Source organism: Sciurus carolinensis, chromosome 4 (assembly GCF_902686445.1).
Source record: "Sciurus carolinensis chromosome 4, mSciCar1.2, whole genome shotgun sequence".
Classification (NCBI taxonomy): Eukaryota; Metazoa; Chordata; class Mammalia; order Rodentia; family Sciuridae; genus Sciurus; species Sciurus carolinensis.
In genome coordinates, this window is record NC_062216.1 from 107,944,245 (window position 1) to 107,951,080 (window position 6,836).

The 6,836-nt window shown below is 42.0% G+C and overlaps 1 pseudogene; it reads right to left on the bottom strand.

The window, feature by feature from the left end:
- Positions 1-2,479: 2,479 nt before the first annotated feature.
- LOC124982863 (small integral membrane protein 12-like) lies at positions 2,480-3,714 on the bottom strand (annotated as a pseudogene).
- Positions 3,715-6,836: the final 3,122 nt, after the last annotated feature.

The following is a 6,836-nucleotide window of genomic DNA, read 5'->3' on the forward strand; positions in this document are numbered from 1 at the left end:
ACTCCAAATCCATTACTACACACAAAAGGCAAAGGTTCAAAAGAAAAATCTGCTAATCTGATTATATGGATTTTCACCAAGAGTAAATCAGTGGCTCTCAACTGCAACTGATTGTGTCTCCGAAGGGACATTTGGCAATGTCTGGAAACATCTGAGGCTGTCACACGGGGGCTGGGTGGTGACTGGATTCTAGTCCAGGGATGCTGCTGGACATCCTACAGCACAGGGGACAGCCTGCTTCAGCAAAGAACTATGCTGCCCAAGTGCCTGCAGTGCTGAGGGTGAGAAACGGTGGGGTGAGCCCAGCTGAGCTGCATGGAACCCTGACCTGGTTGGTACAACTAGCACATCAGCTCTCAGAGAAATAGTGGCGTGGGGCAAAGGGCACTGGAGCAGCAGAGGCTGTGACACTTGATTTCTAGTTCTGACTTGTGATGGGTTTGGAGTTTGGGGAAAGTCGTTTTCCATCTCTAGGTCCCCTTATTTTTCCCCTTGAATTAGAGCAGCCATGTGATGGGACCAGGTCCTTCCTGGATTTGGCCTGTGACCCACAGGAAACAGTAGGGCTTCCCACCCTGAGGAACCTTGTCAGATATCATTTACCCAAGCATCTCAGAATGTTTGCATACCATCTGTTGATGTAATAGATCCTTAGCATGTTCTCCAATTACAAAGGTAATCCATAATCATAGACATTTGAGAAAAAAACAGATTGACACAAAGAGAAGGAAAAGAAATATCTTGTATTTCCACCACTTAGAAAGGACTTTTATGCCACAGGCATCCAGAGGCAAACTCTATGATATTTATATATATATATATATATATATAAACTTAATATATATATATATTTTAAATTGACACACAATAATTACACATGTTTATGGGGCAGATTGTAACATTTCAAAACATGTATACAGTGTCAGGTAGCATCACTTCAAATGTTCGTCATTTCTTTAGCCACTCTTTTGAAAACAAAGAGGAAGAAAGGAAGATGGACTCGCTCTAGTCCTTCCTTTATTTTTTTTGCTTTTTGCTTCCTTATGTGCAATGGAGCCTACTGCCTTTAAGTTACAAATGCACTTCAAATAGTTTGAACCCTGCCTCTATGACTTTGCACGCGTTTTTTGCTTGTTTTGTTTTGTTTTTAAATTTCTATTTCTACTCGTGATAAAATCCAAGTAGCATAAAATTAACCATCTTACACCTTTCTAAGGGTTCAGTTCAGTAGCATTAAGCGTCTTCACACTGTTGTACAGCCAAGTCCAGAACTTTTTCATCTTGTAAAACTGAAACTCTGAACCCATTAAACAACTCGCCATAAATCCCCTGTCTGCCCCTTTCTGCTTCTGTTCTATAAATTTGATTAAATACCTCATATAAGAGGCATCATACAGCACTGTCTTCTTTGTGACCAGCACTTTCTTTAAGCATAAATGTTTTATCTATGCGGTATCATATGTCAGAATGTCCTTCTTTTTCAAGGCTGAGTAATATTCTCTTTTTTTAAGAGCACTGAGAGCATGATGACCTTTTCTAATTCCTACCAAATTTTCTCTAATATGCATATATTACTTTTCAAGAGAAGTGTTGTGTGCATCTGTTGTACTCCAATTTAGACTTTAGATGATGCTATAGCCTCTGTTATCATGGTACAAAGGCTCTTGGGAACCTGGGCTTCAGGAATTTACAACAACCACCAAGTAAAACAAAGTTTCCAGTGCCCTGGGAGTCCTAAACAGTGGTTGTCCTACCTGAACTGCCTGTACTTCCTAACTCCTAAGGAGACACCAAATGCCTTCTGGAAGATAGGATTCAATTGACAGGTGCTCAGATGCCACTTTAATCAAGGTTTTCACTACACAATAATGAGGAGTGGAAGACGGTGATTGTTTTCAAGCAAATTCACCAGGCACATGTTCCTCCTTGCCCTAAGGTGAACAGCCTAAACTTCTGACAACAGAAAAAACTGCTTTCCTTCTCTAAGGAATCCCATTCCTGAGCTGATAACAGAATTTCAGGAAGAATGAACCTGAAAGATAAGGAGAACCAGTTGAGGACCAGTTTTTGAACCAGTTTTTGAACTCTTCCCAGTGCAAACTAGAACTTGACATGTGTGGTTCCCTCCTAAAGGTAACTCCCAAATACCAGCCCTCCCCACCTGAGACCAAACCACCTCCCCAGGGAGTCTGAGAACCAGTGTTCATTTCAAAACACTCCTCTGCATAGTGTACCCACATAAGCCCAGAAGCCTGCGTATTATGGACCTCACTCAACAGATGCGGCCGTCCTCTTTACTGGCCCCTCAGCTGCTGTTGTGCCTGCCTGGTCATAAAGGAGCAGCCGGTACAGTGTGACTGTGGGGTGGGAGGGACTAGAATAAGCAGCAAAGCAAATCAGATGTATGTTCTGGGACGGGTCGACATGGTGGCAGAACCAGTCACAGCCCTGTGGACCACAGGAAACAATATGTCCTCCATTAGTTCTTCTCTGGGCAGTTTCTGTTCAGGACAGTGTTAGGGGCAAACTCCAGCTAGTCCTTAAGGCTTGTCACCTGGGTGTGGTCCTGCCCAGCCGCTCATCCAGCTTGCCATCCTCCCGGCACTCTGAGATGCTCTTTTCCTCCTCCCTCGACTAAGGATCCTTTCCCCTGATGAACCATCCCAGGCGGTAGCCCACAGCCCCGACCACAAAGACCACAGGGAATGAGACGTAAGGAGCATAGATATGCACCATGGTCCAAAACACAGGCCACGTGACATCCGCAACCCAGCCCACACTCCTCGGCCTGGCCCTCACTCCCAGTAATGTTCTATTGAATACATATACTACATTTTTTTTTTATCCTTTTGCCTATCAATAAATACTTGGGTTGCTTTTACCTTTTGGCTACTGTGAAAAATGCTGCTCTGAATATAGGTATACAAATATTTCTTGGAGATCCTGCTTTTAGCGTCTGCTATGGTCTTTGAGGTATCCCCCCAAAGTTCATGTGTAAGACAATGCAAGAAAGTTTAGAGGTGAAATGGGCTGGGTTATGAGAGCATTAACCTAATCAGTGCATTAATCCACATGAATGGATTAACCGTAAGCAGATGGGAGGAGGTGGATCACTGTACCTTTGGAGGTATATATTTTATCCCCGGTGAGCTGAGTTTAGTATCTCTCTGCTTCCTATTTGCCGTGTTCTGAGCTGCTTTCCTCTGCCACACCCTTCCACGAAGAGGTTCTGCCTCACCTTAGGCACTAAGCGATGGATTCAGCCATCTATGGACTGAGACCTCTGAAACCATGAGTCCTGAATGAACTTTTCCTCCTCTAAAATTGCTCTTGTCTGGTCTTTGGGTCACAGCAGCAAAAATGTTGACTAAGCAAAAATGTATTACCTTCTTGGGTCATAAAATGGGGAAAAGAAGAGTACCTTGCCCAACTCCCTGGGGAGTGCTAGATAAAATGATGAAGGGGTAACAGCAGTAGTATTCTCACTGAAACTACTGAGGATTGGACAGGAAGAACTGGCCTACACTGGAAATGCTGGGCAGGATTGTCGAGGCCTGGGGAGAAGGAGACTGAGGCCTGAGGCTTCTCTTACATGAGCACCCTTCTTTACCCAACCCCACTATGGTCTGACTTTCCTACTATTGCAGCTTTCCTCCTTATGTTTGATCTGGATTCTCCATAAAGCTCATCTTCCCTGGAAAATGCCTACCGCATTTCAAGATCCTCTCAAGCAAGTGTTTTGCCTACGAAGCAGCTATCTGAGAACTCAGGCACATTTTGTTTCACGTACTCTGAAGTAAAGCCATTCCTAAGGGTAGTATAAAATCAGATTATCTCTGTGTTTAGCAATTCCTCTACTTTAGGTGATGAAGCTTTGGAAAACAATTCTTTGAGAACTATAGGGACACAAGCATGTACTTCAGATGTCCAAATCCAATCCTGTTGATCCCAAAGAGACAGCTCTTTCTTTAAGTCCCGCTCTGTTCTTCCAGAAGTCTACTTGCTCCCAGAAGACATGGGCCAGCGATTCTCCCCCACACAAAGCCATCATAGGCCTTTGACGGACTATTCACTGTGATGTCCTCTGTGGTGAAGCACTTGCCAGCTGACAAACTGCTTTCCCATGCACTGTCCTACCTGATTCTGACAATCCTTTGAGGAGGGCAGGCAGAGGTCAGCACATCTGTTTCAGAGATCAAGAATGAGAGCTCACACACAGCCAGGATCTACAAGAGCCCAGACAAATGGAGCCCTCTGTTTTCCGCTGCTGTGACCCCTTTATTCCACCAAGCAGAGCGGAGATGGGAGTGATAGCTGAAGAACACCAAGGCCATGTCTTGGAGCTCCCAACTCAAAGAGGTGGAGGGGACTGGAAAGGCTCCGTCTTTTTAGTTATTTTCCATTCTAACTTAGGACAAAATAAAGACATAGACATAGAGAAAATACTAGTACATGTATACATTTACCTGAGAAGAGGAAACAAAGACACTTAACACAGAAGAAAAAAATAAAACAAGTAATGCATAATTTTTAAAAATATTTTTTTAGTTGTAGATGGACACAGTACCTTTATTTTATTTATTTATTTTTATGTGGTGCTGAGGATTGAACCCAGTGCCTCACACCTGCTCTACCACTGAGCCACAACCCCAGCACGGTAATGCATAATTGATAATGGACTAGTAACGTCAGATAGATCTTGGAGTGAATTGAAAAAGTAAGTGGACTTACTTTAAGGATCTCTTACAGAATTTTAATCTAGACCTTGGAAGCATGCTTCAACTATTAGCAAAAGAGAGCTTTCTGATGTTTAAAATGATACATTGACCACTGGAAAAAAATTCATCACCTGAATGCAGCTTATGGCAACGCCATTAGGAAGAGTTCTTGCTGTGAGGAAAATATAATTATGGAAGCTCTGTGGATGTGACCTTTTAGAATCCCTTTGGAATTAAAGGATGTGAAAAGGATTTCACTGCATCACTAATATGCCTGCTGCTGTTGTTTTTGTTCTTCTCCATTCATTATAACTAACTACCTGCATGTAAATAAATAGTAATTTATTCAGGCCTTTTAGATGGTTTATTACAACATTCACTTCTCAACTATGTATGTCCTTAGATTCTTCTGCTACAGTTTTTTTTTTTTTTTACTGAAGCAGTACATTTTTCTTGATTTCCTATAGCACAGAAGCATTATTTTCCTTCTTGAATAGCTTTGCACAATGGCAAGACTAGCCCTTTTACAAAAGGGTGACATCTACAAATGCCTTTGTCTTCAGACTCAGCCACTGTCCAGATTTAAGGAAAACGAAACCCCTTAAGTATTCCTTGAGTAGGACTAAGGGATTTGCACTCCAAGGAGAGAAAAACTTTTTTCTCTCTACCTCTGAGGTTCATTGCCTGGGCCCCTACAAATTAGACTGAAGAAAAGACAGGAGAAAGGCATGCACATTTTATTGTATGTTAATTTTTACAGGCAGGTGAGGCTGCTTTCCTGACCCAGAGAAGCAGGTAGGCTCCAGAGCTTACATGACATTTTTAACACAGTAGAATAAACCGTGGAAATTTCACACAGGAAAGGAAAAGAGTTATGGGTTTCTACAAGCAGCAGACCATGAGAAAGTAAATCTATGGGGGAAACCACTGGAAGATAAAAGCTGTCTTAGTAACCTTTATTCTTGCATGTCCATTTTGGTATCAACTTCCCATCCTCTTTGTGGCCATGAAACATCTCCAGGAGAGGGCATTTAGTGCAGCTCTTGATTCTCAGGAATTTCTGCTTTTAGTAAGAGAAATTTTTAAAAAGGCTTCCTTCTTTCTGCAATTATTGTATCTTGAATGCCTTCAACTCCAAATAATCCTATGCCAAAGTGGTATAGTTTTGGGTCTCCTTCTCTAGGTTCTGCAGACCTTCAGTTGATTTAGAGTTTTTCCCATTGTATGCATGATTTGTAAGTGGTCCCTATTCAGATGAAATTAAATGTTCCAAATTATGTGTATTACTCTGCTTGGGAAATCAGGCCCTGGAGAGTGCTACAGAATTGGCAGTGATATGCCTGCAATGGATGAGACCAGCAACTGCTTCCAAGCCATACAGTCTAGTTCTGCTTGCCCCAGGGGAATATTTAGTGACAACTGGAGGCATTTTGGATTGCCATTAGTGGACACAAAGAGATAGTACTTCATCTAGTGGATCAGGACAGAAACATTGCTAAACATCTTATAATGCACAGGAAGGCCCCACCCCACCGCACCAACAAAGAGTTATCATGCCCACATTGGTTTTCTAGGGTTGCCAAAACAAAATACTACAGTTTGGCTAACTTTAGCAAAAGAAATTTATTGTCTCACTGTTCTGCCTCTCTCCTTGACTTCTTCTGTGTACCTTGGTATCACCTTCCTGTGTATTTCTGTGTCCAAATCTCCTCTTTTATAAGAACACCAGTCATTGGGTTAGGGTCCACCCTAATAATTCTTTTTAACTTGATTTCCCCTAAAAAAGATTCTATTTGTAAATAAAGTCATATTCTGAGATACTAAGGATTAGGACTTCAACATATGAATTTTAGGGGAGCACAGTTCAACCCGTAACACAACCTAGAATATCAATAGTGCCGAAGTTGAGATACTTTGGTTTGAATGATTGCTTAATGTCTCCATTTCTTTTCTTCTTTGATTTGCTTGAATCTTTGGACCAGCATTCACCTACAAAAACAATGGGCACTTGCACTTATCATCAGTGTATAATCACTGGAGCTGAGGGATGGATTCCTAGGAGCATCACAACAATTAGATAACAATTTCACTTTCAATCCCATCTAGCACAAAAGAGAC